This window comes from Hyperoodon ampullatus (genome assembly GCF_949752795.1).
Source record: "Hyperoodon ampullatus genome assembly, chromosome: 15".
NCBI classification, from domain to species: Eukaryota; Metazoa; Chordata; class Mammalia; order Artiodactyla; family Ziphiidae; genus Hyperoodon; species Hyperoodon ampullatus.
The window spans coordinates 84365259-84384436 of record NC_136928.1 but is presented as its reverse complement, the minus strand read 5'-3'; positions in this window follow the sequence as shown (position 1 = coordinate 84384436).

Sequence of the window (19178 nt, the reverse complement as noted above, 5' to 3'; positions counted from 1 at the left end):
CCTCAGCTTGAAGAACAATAGCAGCGAAACTTGCACTAACTCATGCACCCACATCTGCCACTTCTGGCAACTTCAGTTGCTGAAATATCTATTACTAACCACTTATTAATAAGTGATAGGGTCTAAACATCTGTCTCTGTAAGGATTCTATCAACTGACCTTGATATGTACATCTGAAGAAAGAATCACTACCTTCGCATATTTTCTGAAGGACAAATATCCACTGTGTCAAACTGTCCTTCCTACAGTTTGTTATCTGTAAGGGTCTTACCAAGGCTGCTATACTCCATTATTTTACTTTATTAAGTTCTGTCATGCATCCCAAACTAATTCGTATGGCCTTTGGAGTCAAACAGCAGGCCTTTAATTTCTTTCTATGACCTATAGTGCCCAGCAAAAAGTTTGGTTCTATAGATTTGTCTTAAAACCAGTGTAGTAGAGTAGCAAGTGCAGTGCCACAAGATCCAGGGTCTAACCCTGGCTCCAGCTCTGAACAGGCACCTGTGGATGTCTTGCATGTCTTATCCTAGTGTATCAATTGTGTAGATAGTAGAGAAAGACCTGGAGAGAGAAGCCAAGAGTACATTACGTTCTTTCTAGCTGTGGGCAAATTTCACAGATACTGAAGTTGGTAGACCCAGAAGCCTAGACTGACTCATGTCTGCAACTCACTGACCTCAAAAAATGGCTTGATCTCTCTGAACCTCATTTTTCTCAGTGTTAAAATGGGCCTATTTATAGCATTTGTATCACAAGATTGTTTTGAAGATGACATGATATGATATATACATATATAAAGGGCTCAGCAAAATGCCTGGCACATAGTAATATGTTCAATAAATGTGAGCTATTTTAAGAAGACCTCTAAGATGTGACAGTCAAGCAGTGTTCTCTCAAGCAGGTTTTGCCAGATGGCTTCCTAACTGGGAGTTTGGCTCCTTCTTGGGCATGGGTTCAGTGAAAAAAAAAAATCCAACAAGTCAATTATCAAACATCAACCAATATTTTCTACATGCAGCACAATGCTTCAGGCTCTGTGAATAATTCAACAGGAAAAAGGCATGGTTCTTCCCCTCGAGAAGATAATTTAATTAAGAAGATAAGACAACACATGAAAACAGGAAAAAAAATCAGAGTGGTAATGGATTCTCAATGGGTAACACACACTCTATTTCCTAAAGGAGCACAAAAGGAGATTGCTTTCTAGCTCAGATTGTTAGGGGAAGCTCCTTGGGGAAGGGGAGGTTTCAATTAATGTCACTTCCACCCCACCTCAAAGGAGTACCCTGTCTTCCCCCCAGTTCCACCCAAAGCAAATCAAATGAAAAACAAAGTAAACTCCTTCTTCTAGATGTTCTGTCTCAGTAAAGGGCATCATTACCTAGATAGAATTCCAAGGAGCAATCCCTTTTATAAAATCCTCTTTTCTTCATCAGCCATTTGATCCTGAATATCATCCACACCCAGACCCGAAACTACTCAAATTCAAGTCCTTCTCTCAAAATATTCCTTGTCAGTTGAAGTCCTCTTTGCACTTGGGCCTCTGAATTGTTCCCATTCCTTAGCTTTCCCATCACACCTGTCCATTTGTTCAGGTGGTAACCACTGTGATTTTTTTTTTCCCCAAAGAGTAAATCTGGACCCCTTGAGGCCACATTACAGTAACTGTTGCTTTGCCAATCTTTTCACCCTGTCTCTTGGCATACAGAGCACAGTTTTATTTCAGTTATATTGAAGCTCTTTACTATCCCTTGACTGTCATGCTTTTCCCAGCCTCCATGGCTTCCAACACTGGGAATGCCTGGTGTATCAATATTTCTCCATCAGGAATTCCAACCCACCTGTCTCTTCAAGGATAAGTGGGAGATGCATCATTCTTTAGGACTCCATCCAGTGACACCCCTTGCGGGAATCCTTGGCTGGTACCGTCCCAGTCTGATTTAGGTATGCCTTCTCTTGGCTAATCTAGCTCCCTGTACAATTACTTCTCTTAATTATATTGAAGTCGTCTATGTTTATCTGACTTGTCCCTCGCTACTGAGCTGCTTTTTTTTTAATGCCAATCAAGGGGGCATCTATTTCTATTTTTCCTGTGCACAGCACAAGAGACGGTCTCAGTAAACATTTGTTGAAAGTGAACTAGTATATCTATGTGACCACTGAAAGATGAATAAAATTTGGCCATATTTGCTAAATTTGAGAAGTATCTGCCATGAAAAGGCATAGACAGAGAGCATGGTCAAGAAAACACACTTCAAAGAGGGCTGGATATGTTTGGTGACATTAAACAATGACCTGCTATAAAATAGTCTTATCATTCACATGATTTATTTTTGAAATTGTCAACATTGCAGAATCACTGAACCTAGTCTTTCCTACACCCCCCGGCTGAGAGTAAAGTTGCTTAACTTCTTTATTATTAATCCATGTTGAACGTTCTCCCCTTTTGCCTCAGCACCTCACAGCTCCTCTGAAAGCCTTGGTCTTAGCATGGAGTCCCAGATGTATGCAGCAGCTCTTTGCACCGGTGATATTTTAATGGAGTTGTGAGGGAGAAGGGGTGTGTGCAACAGAATGCAGCAATGGTTTAAACATTCTTCTCTCCCTTTCCATCCCATCAAGAATATTCTCTGTGAACAAATAAGAGACAGACATGGAGCACAGCAAAAGCATTTTCCACACTGCACACATTGAAGCAAGAATAGCATTTGAAAGTGATCTGTTTTTCAGGGTGAATGTAAACCAACTGCCACTGCCCAGGAAAAAAAATTATATCTGTAGTATTTTTTAATATTAGTTTGATGAGATCTAGGTTATAAACACGTCTGGTGCCATGTAATTTGTAACATAATTTCATTGTCTGTTTATCTATCCATCCATCCACCCATTCATATGTATATAACATAGGCAGGAAATCTGGTGTCTGTTGCTAGTTCATAAATCAGTGTCTGCTCTCAACAACATCTGAATACAAATGTGATTAAATTTGATACCAGGCCCATTTTTCATTTATCAGATTTCAGAATGTGATGCCCTGGCAGCTGTCCTATGGTAATGTGTTTTGTATTTAACCCCCTGAGTCCCAATTCCCTTTGACATATGAAGCCCCTTGCAGACATATTGGAAATTCACTGTATAGAATATCTACATAACACAGAGAAAATGTTCTTCAGCGTATCAGGGAAAGAAGAATAGGAAAAGAGCTGGGAATAGCATTGGAATATGGAAGGAACACTCAGAATTGCTGTATTTTTGAGATGGAAGAGAATTTAGAGCTCATCTAGCCCCATGCTTCTCAAAATTTTGTGTCCTATAAATCACCTAGGATCTTGTTAAAGTGCATTTTCTGGATCAGCAGGTCTGGAGTGGGGCCCGAGACTCTGCATTTCTAATAAATCCAGGGGAAGCCCTTACCACACTTAGGCAACAGTCTCATTATTCTACGATTCCCTAAATTTGGTAATCGTCCTACTGACTCATGTACTTAAACATCCTCTCCAGAATCCCTAATCAGATTTTCCTGGAAAATGGTCTTACAGATGTATTTTTAACAGTCAGCTCATACGACTGGCCAAGTTTGGGAAACCTTGAAAATCAAAGCCCCAAACGAGAAGTGAATTGCTGACATGGAGACTTGAACACAGATTCCCAAGCAAGTGCTGTTGTCACTAAATTTACCACAAGAGAACTGAAATAATCAGAATGGAGAACAATCCAGGATATTCAAAACAGGTTAAAGAGAAGTGATTCTAATACAAATGGATTATTCAGAGTTGGTGCTGAAGAAACTTCCAAGATTACCAAAATAGGTCCCAGAAGAGGGAAAAAGTATCCAGCAGTTCTGTGAGGAAAACAAAACAAAGTAATGGCAATAAGATACCTTTACTAACATACAAGCTGATGTTGAAAGAGCTCATTTTCCCTTTCTCTTCCTTCATTTGCCTTCTGAGAGCCTATTTACAAATCATTAGCTACTCAGTTTTGAAACCTTACTCTACAGAAAGGGAAATGCATCATAGCTCCCCAACCCACTAGCTACCCCAGACCCACCACAGCTTCCCCAGACCCACCATGCCTTCCCCTGATCCATCATGATATCCCCAGACCCACCAAGGCTTCCCCAGGTCCACGTGGCTTCCCCAGAACCTTTCCCACACACACAAGCATATCTTCAGCTCACCAATGGTGTCTAGATGGCCACAGACCTGCCAGAATATGAACATTCCACCTTGGGATGTCCAACAAGGAAGAAAGATGTAAAATCCTACCTGTTATTCTCCTTGTCGTAGATGAACCATTGGTGAGATTTCTTTCAGAAAATAAGATAATGAGCATACAGAGGAATGTGGGTAAGTTGCAAACTCCTACACATTCATGCCTACATATAGGGTGAGAAATTGAGTAGATCACACAAGCATTTGGCATACCTCTGTTTCCTTTTCAGGGAATAGAAAACACATTCACTGTTCATGTTAAAGTGTGTAAGTATTTTTTAAAATGCAATACTTCAAACACATAAAACTATAGAAATAATTCACCCAATTGCAGGAAATAATAACCAGTTAAAGCTCAGTTTTTTTAGGATTAGCTAAGGGTGTTTTCTGCACCCTGGTGGGTGGGTTGCAGAAAATCAAATGCATGCAACTGGCTTAGATATGCCATGATCACCTGAGCAAAAGTCCTTTGTTCAGTGCTGACAAGGTTGCTTCAAGGCCATGGTTTCATAGGATACCAGCAGAGGTGACCTGCTATAATCTTCCTCCATAACTAATTGACATATATATTAAGAGCCTCAAAAGTGCTCAGTGACTGGGAAATTTTGGCAGTCTGGACTAAGGAATAATTAACTTTGTGCCCGAAAGATATCCATAATGCTTTCTTATTTGCAAGAAAAAAACTTTTGTAAATACATACTTAACTAAAAATAGAGAAATGGCTAAGTATCTCATGTCGCCTCTACAGTTATATAATTTAAAACTGCGGTGTGTAGAAATATGGAGTTTTTCACATTGTCAACTGGAAAAAGAAGACTGTAAGATTGCATAAACATAACCTAAGTACACTTAAGTACCCACAGAAAAAGAAACTTGAAAGGAATATACAAAAGCTTTTCTCATTGTTCAAATGAACAGAACAATAAAATATTCCGGGGCAGTTGTAGGAAGTACAGGTTAGCTCTATGGAGTATCAGCACGGTGCTCCCTAAATTATCTGTATTATTAAATATAATCAATGATAATTACATTAACCACCATAATTAACATTTGCCAATGGATGGTGGGATTATGGGTTTTTTCTCCTGTTTTTCCTGGTTTTTTTTCCTTGAGTGTAACATAATAAACAAATATTGGTTTTAGAAACAGAAATGTAAATAATTTCACATGTAAAAATCATTCTGTATGGAACCTGTCTGTTCTCCCTTCTTTAGCTGATTCTAAGGATATTGACAAGGATATGTTTCTCTGGCTTGAACCCTCAGTCTTCTGGCATTTGTGGGGTTAACAGCCAGCTCCCCATCTCGCTCACTCAGACAAGCTGTGATTATCTCACTGGCAAGTCCATCCCCAACCAATCCCTAGACACAAAGGCCAGAATTAAAGAAATGGGGGTGGGGCAGGTGCCATGTGGAGGCTTTTCCCTGCTTTTCAATATAAAAATGAGAGGAGAAAGCAAAATCTCCTTTTGAAATAATACATGCTAAATGCCGGGCTTTTATTTTTTTTTCCCCCCCTCTGAAGTAGCTGGCCCTATTAGGTATCATTCATCAGTGTTTTCTGTTTCCTCAAGTAGGATGCTCTTTATTGTGTGCACAAAAGCAGATAAAGCTACAAATGAGTTTCCTGTCCACTCCTGCTGACAGAAAGATTTCGGATAACGTGCAGGAGAGACCCTTCTTTCCCGCTCACTGGACCCGGTTTAAAGGGTCTTCAATCCCTATGTCACAGTTGCTGGTTTATAGTTAAGCTGGGTGTAGTGGGCAAAGTTGCTGGTAGAGTATTGGGGAACAGATGGTGGGCTGGTCTCTGACTCTCCCTCTCCTCCTCCCCTCCCCCCCCCTCCCGATCCCTTCTCTCTCCCTCTCAAGTCTCGACCTTCTGACCTGGTTAGAGACTCCCAGACCCCTGACCCCCCATGTTGCAGTCTGTGCATATGAATCTCATTGGATTTGTTTATATTTTCAGCCTTGTGAAAGAAGTCTAGGATCTAGGAAAGCAACCTCGCCTTCAAGTTTCTACAGAAAAAAAAAAAAGATTTAAATTCCTATTTTAAACAGAGCTTGTTATAATTGAGAAAAGATTCTCCTCCCTGAAGCACTTTGAGTCAATTAATTGGGTTTTTTGAAGTGTTAATAGGGAAAAAATTTTTTGACCTTTATGGGACTTTTTCATGAAGCTATTCAAGAAAATTGCTGGGCTATTATCCAAACCAATTCTGGGACCACAGAGCCCTCCAGAGTTGAGTGAGTCTGGGAATGGCTGAAATACAAAACATGTATAATTCATTACTCATATCAGGAAAAAGTACCCATTTGATTGAGAGACTACTTTTGCACTGGCCCACAAGCCTGTATGTGAGTGAGTGAGTATGTGTGAGAGTGAGGGGGAGGGGAGACAAAGGGGGGAGGGGATGACAATGGCGCTGTGATATTGTAATTTGGGAATGAAAGGCATATTGACAACAATGTTATAAATCTGGACAACACCAAAGTGAGCCCCTTGAAAATGCCCAAGTATGAAAAATGGAAACAAAACATAGCAAGAGCATATTCAGAGATACTGACTCTCTCCACTTAATTTTTTTTTAAGTAAAAAAGAAAACTATTAAGAAACCAAAGTCAAGAGAAGAGAACTCAGGAACTGAGATCTGAGAGACATCACTCTGTTTCAGGCTTTCCCAGACCCCCAGATTACCCACAACATGTTAAAGATAAAGTGGGTGCAATTGGTGAATTACTATCTGTAGACACATGTTGCTTCATTTTAGCCTCAACTAGGACAGAGCTGAAAAATTGTTTTCAAATTCTCTCTGTGTGCTAATTCCTTAGGTCCCCATGAATACTTAAATACAATTTTCCCTTCTGTGATAAACACACACACACACACACACGAGCAAACAATTACAGAGGAAGACAACCACACTTTCACCATTGTTTTTCTTTTTTTTTTTTCTCTCTCTCTCCTATAGCTCAGGCCTCAGCTCTTGGTACTTTGAAGGCAAATAACCAGAGCTGAATAAAACTAGCAGCGGTGCCAAAGTTGTGTGGGCTTCATGGGACACTCTCTTACTGGAACAGATGGCTGTATAAATAAAGCACTTCATTCAAATACAAGGAAACTTCCATTCATCTCCCATAGATTGGAAATGGGTGACTGGATTAATTAAATATTCTGGTAAGCAGAGAGGCTCCAATTATCCATGACGGATTTCCATTTGTAAAAATGTACATCATGGGTAAGTACACTGTGAGTGGGCTCAAAGGAATGCAACCTCATTCTGCACAATGTGGCTCAGAATGGACCCCAGGCTCATCAGTCCAGTGACAGCTGGGCCAACCAGACCTAACTGATGCACAATTCCATTTGGTGAAGTCTGGATTTTCATTGTACTGATGTAAGGAAATCTTCAGAGAGAGTCCAAGCTGATTGTACTCTAAAGAAAGGTCTGGGAATGAAGAAGCACTTAGATGTATTTCTGAGAAAGGAGAAGATTGATAAGAGGGAAGGGAAAAAACAGAAGAGGTAAAAGCTGAATTCTAACAGCTATGAAAAACCGACAGCTAGCATCATACATAATGGTGAGTACCTAGAAGTTTCCTACCAAGATCAGGAAAAGATGTCTCTCTCACAATTCTTTTCCAACTGTGTACTGAAGTCCTACCTAATGCAATAAGAGAAGAAAAGACCAAAAAATGGTATACAGATCAAGAAGGAAGAAATTAACCTGCCTTTGTTCACATATGGCATGATTATCTATGCAGAAATCTTAAAGAACAGACAAAAAACTCCTGAAACTAATATGCAATGATAGTAAGCTGGTAGGATACAAGATTAATATACAAAAGTCAATCATTAAAATACCAGCAGTGGACAAGTGGAATTTGAAATTAAAAATGCAATATCACTTATATTAACAACCAAAAAATTAAATATTTAGATATACATCTAATTAAATACATACAAAATCTATATGAGGAAAACTATAAGAGTAATGAAATAAATCAGAGAACCAAATAAGTGGAGAGATATTCCATGTTCATGGATAAGAAGACTAAATATTCTCAAGAAGTCAGCTCTTCTCAAATTGATCTATAGATTTAATGCAATCCCATTAAAAAAAATCAGCTAGTTATTTTATGTCTCTCAACAAATTGATTCTGAAGTTTATATGGAGATGCAAAAGACACAGAATAGCCAATACAATATTGAAGGAGAAGAAAAAGGTCAGAAGACTGACACTTCCCAACTTCAAGACTGACTATAAAGCTTCAGTAGTTATAATGGTGTGGTCAGGTGAAAGACTTATAGGTCAGCAGAACGAATAGAGAGCCCAGAAGTAGACCCTCATAAATACGGTCAACTGATCTTTAACAAAGGAGCAAAGGTGATTCAGTGGAACAAAAGTTAGTCTTTACAACAAATGATGTTGGAACAACTGGACATCACATGTAAAAAAATGAATCTAGACACAGACCTTACACTCTCCACAAAAATTAACTCAAAATGGACCTAAATGTAAAACCCAAAACTAAAATTCCTAGAGGATAACATAGGCAAAAACATAGATGATCTTGAGTGTAGTGATGCCTTCTTAGCTGCAACACCAAAGTCACAATCCATGAAAGAAAATAATTGATAAGCTGAACTTGATTAAAATTAAAAACTTCTACTCTGATAAAGACAATATCAAGAGAATAAGACAAGCTACAGACTGAGATACAAAATTTGAAGAAAGACATAAAAATCTCTTATACAACATATACAAAGATTTCTTTAAATAATAAGAAAATGAACAACCTAACTAGAAAATGGGCAAAAGACCTGAACAGGCACCTCACCAAAGAAGATACAAGATGGCAAATAAGCATATGAGAAGATGCTCCACATCATATGTCATCAGGGAAATGCAAATTAAAACAGTGATAAGATACCACTACACCCCTATATGAATGGCCAAAATCTGAATCACAGACATCAAATCGGGTGAGGATGTGGAAAAACAGGAACTCTCATTTCTTATGGGAATGCAGAATGGTACAGCCACTTCTGAAGACAGCTGACATACTCTTACCATATAACTCACCAATCATACTCCTTGGTATTTACTCAAATGAGTTGAAAATGCATGTCCACATAAAAACCTGCACATTAATTTTTATAGCAAGTTTATTCCTAATTCTTGAAACTTGAAAGCAGCCAAGATGTCCTTCAGTTGGTGAATGGATAAGTAAACAGTTACATCCAGACAATGGAATATTTTTCAGAACTATCAAGCCATAAAGAGACATGGGGGAAGCTTAAGTGTATATTACTAAGTAAAATAAGCCAACCTGAAATGGCTACATACTGTATGATTCCAACTATATGACATCCTAGAAACGTCAAAAACATGGAGATGGTAAAAAGATCAGCAGTTGCCAGGGTTTGGGGGGAGCCGAGGATTGAGTAAGTGGACCACAGAGGATTTTTAGGGCAGTGAAACTATTCTGTGACACTATAATGGAGGGCACACACCATTATACATTTATCCAAACCCATAGAATGCATAACACCAAGAATGAACCATAAGGAAAACTGTGGTCTTTGGGTGATCGTTATGTGTCAATGTAGCCTAATCAATTGTAACAAATGTACCACTCTGGTCTGGGATATTGAAAGTGTAGGGGCAAAGGATCTATGGGACATTCCTGTACTTTCTGCTGAATTTTTTTGTGAAGCTAAACTTTCTCTAATATATAAAGTATACCAAAAAACCCCCACAAAAACCTGAATTCTCCCCTGGTCCAGTAGGATACTGGGAAGAGAGAGAAGAACTGTTAAGATTATAGGAGGTGTAAATGGATGTGTCTGACCAGCTTCTACATTTCATATCCTTGGAGGGTGTCTACTGCAGAGTGAGGGACAGGAATATAGGTTCCACGTTCCAAGGGAGGACGTGGCCCTCCCAGCACATTTCCTCAAGAACCCAGCACGTGTGTGTTTCCAAAGCCAACTGTGGGGATCCTAGTGGGGATCAGCGCCAAGGAATGGCCACCGGCAGGATGTGAGGGTCTGACCACCTGGGTCTGAATCCCTGATGGACCTTAGTCAGTCAGGTTGCCTCTCCAAACCTTAGCTATCTTATATATAAAATGAGGCAACAGTACAGACTTTCTCTGAATTGTTGAGTCAGGAAAACAGAATGAATGGCACAGGGAGAGTGCTGAGCACAGCGTCAGTGGACCTCTGCTCAAAGCTGGCAGCCTTGTTCTTCTCCATATGCAAGGACGGCAGAAGGAGTAGCCCCGGCAGCAGGAGGGAAGGTACACTCCCCAGGTGCCAGGCGTGCCATCTGCATGGGTATCGAGAGAGCCTAGCAGGTAGATACTTTTGGGCATGGCCTGCATGCTGCCGTGACTAAGCCCCATGTGCCATCAGGGCTGAGGCCTGGTCTGCTCCTGCCAGGGTGAATCTCCAGGTTTTCCTTTCCTCCCAGCCTGCCCTCCTCTCCCTGGATGCCATCTCCTATGGTTGGGCTTCTGGAATGCAACTGCCAAGTTCCCATTCCCCTTTCCCTGCCACTCAGCGGCAGTCTGCTAGCAGAGCTGGGCTGGATGGGGGCAGTGATGAGGTACTACCCCGCACCCTGTGTTCATGTAGATGCTTCTCACCCCCAGCACTGCATTTTGACCAACACACAATAGTTTTCCTTTCTCTGGCCTTTGCCCCGTGCTGGGTACCATACACTTGAACACAGTCCACCTGGTTTGATCTTTTCAACGACTTTGGAGATGGGTAGTGTTGTTTCCAATGTAGAGATGTGAACATCAAGAATTTGGAAAAGTGAGAAACTTGACCAACGTCACAGATCCTAAGGGTCAGGGGCAGAATTTAACCACATGTATCAATATCTGCCCCCAAACCCACGTTCTGCCTTTGGTGGAGAGCTCTCTTCTGGTGTCTGGCTGCCCCCAGTGGCTCACTGCTGGCTCCTGGGCCCTGGCGGGCAGCTCCAGAGAAATCACTCTGTGATGCTTTAGTGCAAAAAGCACAAAGCAGGACCCCCTCAGTACGCTGGTCTCAGCCAGCTCTCAGGTAGTCTGTGTCAAGTTCAGATAAAGGAAAAAGACAAAAATGAGAAACAGTCACCATGAAATACCTCCCTTTGGTTTCTAATGACGTGTCTATCTACAATTCATCCTGCTAGTAACTGGATCATAAAACCCAATCGTTGGCCGGCCCCATGTCCCTCACGATGAAAACACTGGGAAAGTAACCAATGGTGTACCGCTGCCTGCCCCAGAAACCCGCTCTATATTGCCAGAGTAAGAACATCCCATAAGAGGTGGGAGCTATAAAAACTCACAAGAAAGAAATAAACTTGGGCCACTCTGACACAGACGGGAACTTGTGCTGGGTATAATCCACTGGGGAGGGAAGAGAACCGGGCTCTTGGGTTGTTTATGAAACAGCTACTTACACATCACCTTGAACTTCTGTACCTTTGCTCAATCCAAGCCTGGAAGAGCATCTCTCACTTTTCTGGAGGATTTGAAATGCAGTGGGAAAGGCACAGTAGCATGTGGCAGAAACTCTGTGGGCTCTATAGTCAGGCAAGCTGGGAGTCACGAGGCAGGCCTGCACTTATGCCCTGGTCAAGTCACGGAAACTTCCTGGGTCTCTGTTTCCTGATCTGTAAACTGGTCATGATGCATATTTAAGGTGATGCTTCAAAATGTGCACTGTCCATGCTGCCCACTCACGCACATTCTGTTTCACTGTTTCACACCGTTTCACTGATGTTGGATAACCACCGAGAGGAGGAGAGAAAGGCATCGGGAGATCGAGAAGCAGGACTCGCACGCACACGGCTGCTCAGGGGAGTCAAGGGTCAGTGGGATGTGTGGCCCCGGGCCCCTCTCCTTTCATTCAGTCTCAGGGAAGTGTGTGTGTGTGTGTGTGTGTGTGCACAGGCTCGGAGGAAAGGAACAAAAGGGCATGCAGTCCATCATACACAGTGAAAGCACAAACCAAAGCAACATGTGAGCATGGGGACCCCAAAAGGAGAGGCCCATGTGCAGACGACACTGACTAATCATTCTTTTCCAAGGACCACCCCTAAGAGGGCAGAATCATGCAGCCCTTAAAGATCATTGTGTCTACCTTGTTGATTTTAATGAGGGAAAATAATCAAGTCCCAAAGAGGGAAAGTGATTCGTACAGAGAACTTGAGCTGCCAGTGAGGATAGAGTCCTCTTCCCTCATCCTTTCCCTCCCTCAGTCATCATCCTTCCCAACACATAGTTACCGGGTGCCCCAGTTTGCAGCAGACTAAAGAGGACACAGGAGCGATGAGGCTGGTGGACACCATCTGAACACTACGCTCTACTCTGTACTGCAAAGCTGCTGCCTGACAACTGACTCCCAGCTCCGCCCAGAGGTGAGAAGCTGGGCTTGATAAGCAAAAATGCTTACGACATAAAATAGGTTTCAGAAGGGAGTGAGAGCAGCAGAGTTGGGCTGAGGTGCTCACGGAAAGCTTTTCGGGAGAGGAAGGGCTTGAGCTTGTGCTGAGCACCCATTGTCCAGGCCCAGACTGACAGGTTAGGAATGGGAGCCCACCAAGGGCAAACTGCCTGCCCCTGGGGCAGCCCTGCACCCACCCAGCTCCCCCTACCAACAGTCCATCACTTTAACAGAAATGCAGTACATTTCCAGAAAGTCACAGCAACAGAAGTTAGATAAGAACTGGGGGCAGGGAGTCCTTGTTCATTAAGGAAGGTACTAGATAAGTGTGATTCCTTGACACCAGGACTGGGTACAGTCAGCCCAGCTTCAGGAAACAAGGAAATTTTGTACAGTGCCTCCTTGAGGTATGAAAAGCCCACTTAGAACAGAAATGATGATCTGCTTGGGGAGACGTGATAAGGCCTCCCCAGGAGGACGTCAGGAAGTCAACCTGCTTCAGTCACACCTGCATCCCTGGGAGACCCTTAGGAGAAATTCAGTTAAAACCCATGACTTTTATCAAATCTCTATGGCCCATTTGAAAAGACTAATTCTTAGGAAGAGCTGACTCCAGCATTATATGGTTTTAGCTGAGCTGTAATGAAAAGAATAAAACAATGAAGAAAAAAATTGCCATGTGCTTTTATTAAAACAAAAATATAACAACAACTTAAAGCTGCTTTTGGAGATGCTGCAGGTAAGGTCACCCTCCTCTTTGGTCTCACATCTCCCTCTCCTACTCTGCCTCCTCAGTTTTCTCTCTTCTTCATCCTGAGCCAAGAAGTTCACAAGATTCAAGCTTTCTGTAGGGGACACCTACTGGGCTTTAGTGCCCTTCCAGGGTAGGATGGTAGCAAAGACACTGAGCGCTGTTTTTCATTGATCCTGGAATTTCCACAGGACAAGAGAAAAACATGGTGCTGCAGTAAGAAAGGCAGATCAGGAGTCAAGGATGGGTGTAACTAATGATGAAGGAGTTAGAGCCATAGGCAAAATTTGTTTCTTCTGTGCCTATACAATCCAAAAAGATATTGCAGAACAGGAAGTACTAGAATTGGAAAGAATTTGAGAAGTTATCTAGTCAAGGGATGACAAGATTCCATGTGAAATACCAGCTCTAAGCTATTGACTTTGATAAACCCTTCTTTTTGGAACTTTGCATCAAGTAGTATGCTGAGGCCCAAGCTGAGCTCATCAGGACAGTCTGTTCTGATCTGAGAGCAATGGATGGCATGGGAGAAGGAGGAAGAAGGGTCAGTGGCGATGTCTGGCATTAACATTCTGCATCTAGTCCAACACTCATTATACAAAAGAGAAACCCAAGACCCACAGAGACTGGACAGTCTGTCCGCAGTCACATGGAGAAAGTGCTTTACATCCCAATTCAAATATTGGTCCAGAGAAGAGAAGATGCATATGTCCCTGTTTCAGTGATTTCTTATCACCCAGCAAGCTACTCCCAAATTTAGTGTCTGAAATACCAATGATATATTATTTTCCTTTTCTGTTGAATGGGCTCAGCTGGGGATGGGGGAGTTGAGTGTTTTCATGAAAACTCAGGCAGGGCTTCCAAGAGAGCAAAAATGGAAGCTTCCAGGCCTCTTCAGGCCTTGGCTGGGACTGGCACCACCTCCATCACATCCCATTGGTCAGAAGTGTCCTTACCTTTGAATACACATGTAGGGATCAGGGTGATTGGACCATCTGTGCTGATAATCTGCCACAGTCCCTCCTCCATGCTGTCAGCACCCAGCAAGTGAGGACGCCACAGACTGGGTCACCTAGACAGGGGAGTAAAATCTCCTCAGCCTCAGCAGCCCAATCTGTGAGAGATAATCCTGATCTCACAGCATCACAGTGAACATCAGTGCATCAATGAATATGCTGAAAGCTTTTAAAAGTGAAGGACAACGACCAAAACAGTGCTGATTGAAATGAGCTGAGAACATGCACGTTTTTCAACCCAGAAAAGCAATTCCACTGTAAATACTTCATGTCAGTGAAGCCCTGCCTTTGATCTGGAAAAGTAACACTCCCGATGGCCTCGGGATTCCGGTGACTAGGTTTTGCATTCCCCACACAGACAGATTTTCATACTGACTAGACAGGGATTACGAGCTGTGTGTCAACTCCTTACCTTTGGATCTTTTTCTGCATTTCTGGAGAGCACACTAAAATTCATGAGATCGGAGGCGCTCTCTGCACGGTCTCATGCAGGCAGTGACAGACGCCTTTAATTTGTAAGCATTAGCAGAATGAAATGCAGTTGCCGAAAGTGTAATTGGATCGGCTTTGTATTTTATGTCAGCGTTTCCAAGTACTGTGAAGATGCTCAGCACCTCCTGAGAGCAATACAGGAGTTGTGGAAGGCATGACAAATAAGAGCAGAGTCAACTCTTTACTGTTGCATTCGGGCTGTGCTGTGTGCACACGTGTGTGTCTGTGTGTGTGTGTATGTGTGTTTGTGTGTGAGAGAGAGACAGAGACAGAGACCATGCACATCCACCTTACCAAGGCAGTAGTCAGCAAGCAGGAGAGCTTAAGATCTGCTGAGAAGCATAATGTCTTTCAAATCTTTCTGGTATTAAAATCTTCTATAATCACCTCCCATTAGTAAAACCAGAAAAAGCCTGGCTTTAGTGCAAAGCACAAAATTCATTTCCTTTCCTCTCCCCGCCCCCGGTCCCACTCCCACAAAATGTCTCTGTGCCAAAAATATTTCAGATCATTGAGCTCTCAAGAAAAAAAAAAAAAATCAGTATTTGTGTGTGTGTGTGTGTGTGTGTGTGTGTGTGTCAAAAAAAAAAAAAAGTCCAGATTTCATGGCTGACAACGACTGGCAAACAGCAAAGTTTGCCATAACTATGTAATGTAATTAAGACTGAAAAAAAGGGAAAACAGTCTTGTGCATCCACCTCACTTAATACGTAAGGAAATGCGGTCCCTCTTGCCAAAATGCACCTAGAATCCTAATTCACTTCTGACCCCCAGATGGTAAGAGGCATGCAAACAGGCCATCACATGAAAGGCAGCTTATAGATCTGGAGACATTTAGCATGGATGAAAAAAGGCTGAGGCAGGAAACAAGAGCTGTCTTTATGGATCTAAAGGATTGCCCCAGAGAGCAGAGAGAAAACCAGTTCTCTGAGCTGAAAGAACAGGGAGGCAGCCAATAGGCAATGTTTCCAGGAGGCATATCATGCTCTAGCTGAGAGTTTCTCAAAGACTTTCCATTAAACAATGTTGGTTCTATGTTGCTAGTTTTAGTATATGCCATCTGAAAAAGAAAGTCAGTGGACAAATATTTTTGAGAAGGTTGCAAAACATATCCCCATGTTTTAACTATCACAACGTGTATTAAAAACTTCAGGAAGATGTTAAAAAAGGCATGCAGGAAAGCAAACATAACCCCCTGTTTTCCAACTGACTCTATGATCTTGCTTATACTATTTTATCAATATTTTTTGAGATAGTGTTGTAATAAGCACACTTTTGGAAATTTTGAACTACAGGAGAAGTTCAAATGCTTTATTCTCATATTTAAAATTCAGAAAGATCTGCTCCCTACTTTCTAAACTTTATTTCCTACAGTGTTCTATTACTCCCAACTTCAACATCTTTGCTTTTAATGTACCTTCTACCTGGAATCTTAGGTCATCCTAATATCCTAATAGATATCCTAATAGATATCTTAATTAGATATTAGGAGATATATCTTAATATCTCTATGTGAGTAAATTATAATCCGTTCTTATTCAACCAACAATCATTGCCTATTTATTTCTTAGGCTCAGAGAAGTTAGGTAATTTCCCCAAGTTCACACAATTAGTAAGATATAAAGTCAAGTTTCAAAGCAAGTTTGTCTAAGCACAGCACCCAAGCATTTTTGACATGTCCTTCCCCACCTCAGGAGAGGGCTCCAAAAGTCCAAAATCATCATCAATTGCTTCCATGGTAGGGACACGCCAAGGGTACTCAGCGTGGGCTTTGGTAAAATTCACAGCAACTGAAAATTTCTAGAGTGCAGTGCAGAGTGGAGTGCAGGCCTGGAAGCATGCAGTGGAAGCTGAGCGTGTCCATTTACCCCATTGCAGAGATCCTAAAAGCAGTGTGATTGTCAAGGACCAAGGTCAGTCCAGTTGACCTTGAAGAAGACAGCCACCATGTTGCCAATGGCCTATGAAATGGGATGCATGGCAGGGAGCTGGGAACAGCCCCGAGAACCTCAGCCTCTCACCCTAGAAGTGCAGACTAGGAAGTAGAGAACCCAGGTAGCCATGCCTGGTCTCCTGACCAACAGAACCCATGAGATGATGTGCCTCGTTTTAATAGCTCTTTTCTGTAATTCATTATGCAGCAATGGAAAACAAATACATTTGGCCTGGAGACCATGAAAAAAATTTAAGGGAAGACTTTGTGGAGATTGTGTCTTAACAGAAATATATTCCTTACATCTTCTTTCACCAGTTTCCTACCTTCCTCTTAAACGAATGACTCCTGAGGTTTCATTCCATAAATATTTATTGAGCACACACTATGGTTCAGCTTCTGTCTTAGGTACTTGAGTTTTAATGAACAAAAGACACCATGATTTGTGTCCTTGTGGAGCTCACATTCAGTAGGACATGCAAGGACCTTGGGGTCACCCTGGAGTTCTGTCTGCCACCCCAACTTGGGTTCATTCAGCTTGAAAGCTCACTGGAACCAAGATTCTTCCAAGATGTGTGACTCAGGATTAAGAGATTTAGCGTCTCTGAGTTTTCTCATGTCCAAAGTGATGATCATTCTCTCTCTCTTTCAGGATCTTTGAGAACAGTAAACAAGAAACAAAAACCAGGTGTCTGTAACAATGTTGCCCCTCAATGGAGTTTCTGTTCCTCTGACCTGGAGAATTTGTGACCACCCACATATATGTTAACAGCAGCTATAGCCATTCCTTTCACTGTAGTTAAAAGATTCATAGTTGTCTCAGGAGGGTTTCCCTAGATGCAGATCCTGAGTGCAGGATTGGTGTGGAAGTGATATACTGGGATACATTGTTTGGAAAAACCATAAGTGTGGTGGAGGAGGGGAAAAAAAAGAAGGGAAGGAAACCAAACCATCAGAAGCTATCAAGAAAATATACTGTGGAAGGGGAACCATAGTTCAATTCCACAAGGAAATACTGGAAACAGTGCAGGTTATAAGTCAAAATTGTCCTGACTGGAGAAGAAGAGTCTTGGGAATTTTTCTGCTCTGCCTGTGTTGGTCTTGGGCTACATATAGGCTGACTCCCAAGGGAGGTAAGTTTTCAGACATTCCATGGAGGGAGGTGGGTTCCACATGTACAGACAGGACACACGGCTCTCAGCAGCCAAAAGACAGATGTAACCAAGACAAGGAGGTGCTGGCTGTTGGGAGTGAAGCACAGAGGGAGCCAGTGGACATGAAACCAGGAAGGGCCTGAAAGAAGCAAAGCCTGGTGTGTCCACCAGTGGCCGAGGGAGTCCTGACCCTAAGCCTGGGAACTGAAAAACTTCTCCATAGAGAAGGACAAGATTTCCTTCTAAGTAAGTCTACAGACGCTCACATAACAAGTAGTATAGTGCAGATGAGGCCTGAAGACGACCCCACCTTTGGATACACTCTGATGTCATCAGAGCTCTTTCTTCAATATAATATGAGTCTTCACAATGGTCTTTGTGGTAGGTATTAACTGCGCCTCTATTTTATAGGCTGGCAAACTGAAGTTCAGCTCAGCTATGAAGCTCACCTGAGATCACAATGCATTCTAGAAGCCAAACCAGGACTAAAGACCTGGTCTTCTAAGTCCATTGATTTTTCTACTAAATAGTCTACAAAATATTAAGCAGAGCCAGAAAACATTTGATCATTAGGAACCATTGCAAGCATGGGGAGAATCTTTGTCACAAAATATATAGGGGAACAATAAAAATGCCTGGGAATTCACTGCTGGTTCTCCCAGCAAAGTGATCTCTCTCGCTACTCCTCTATCTTAACCATGTAATGGTTCAGGAACTCATCGGAATGCATCTCACCAAGACTTGGTCACAGGTTGAAGGAAGGATGTAATCCTGCCACACTTCTTAGGAGTCATAAGCCATAATATGTTGTAAATCACCACCCAGAATATGAAGAAACACCTATTGCATAAAACTAAAGTGCTGAGAATGGATGGGAAGGTGCAGTGTTTCATTGATAGCAAATATAGCATCTCAACAAGCTATTCTGATGACATTTTAATCAACCTCCAGTATTTTCACTAAATGAATACTGTGAGATATGGGCTAGACCAACACATTGTAAGTCATTTATAAATCCTTTAATTATAAGGCCATTATACTTTTACTAATAAGTCCATGCAAGAGTCCTTACGAATGACTACAGTCATAAGAAGAACTACATAAACCCAGATGATCTACTAAGAACAACATAAATCATGTAGAAAACAATTCCTTATGTTGATTTATTTC